Genomic DNA, 416 nt, shown 5'->3' with positions numbered 1-416 from the left:
CCTTGAAGGTACAGTATTGACTCTTTGTCACTGGTTCTTTACGCTGAAGATAGTTGCTAAATATGACCAAATTACATCAAGCCAGGAAAACAGTCATATTTGGTCAAACTAAACTRAACTAATTTTTAGATTACAGGATTTTTTTACAGGTACACTTTGATAACTAGATCCTCCTGACAGCTGTATGGTTCCAGTGATGATATGCTTGACTGGTTCCAGTGATGATATGCTTGTCTTGCTAATTCGGGAGACCCCAGGAAAATTGTTGCGAATCCTATTTTTAGCGTGCTCTAATGAGAATTTCTTGACGTCATTAGAAAGAGGAAACCTCAAACCGTATTTGGATATCAGGATTTCCAAGCCTGTATTAAAGATTACATTTTGGACATTTCCTTCAAGGATCCCACAGATAAGGT

Source organism: Austrofundulus limnaeus, unplaced genomic scaffold (genome assembly GCF_001266775.1).
Source record: "Austrofundulus limnaeus strain Quisiro unplaced genomic scaffold, Austrofundulus_limnaeus-1.0 Scaffold188, whole genome shotgun sequence".
Taxonomy (NCBI): Eukaryota; Metazoa; Chordata; class Actinopteri; order Cyprinodontiformes; family Rivulidae; genus Austrofundulus; species Austrofundulus limnaeus.
Note: the sequence above shows the minus strand (reverse complement) of the source record.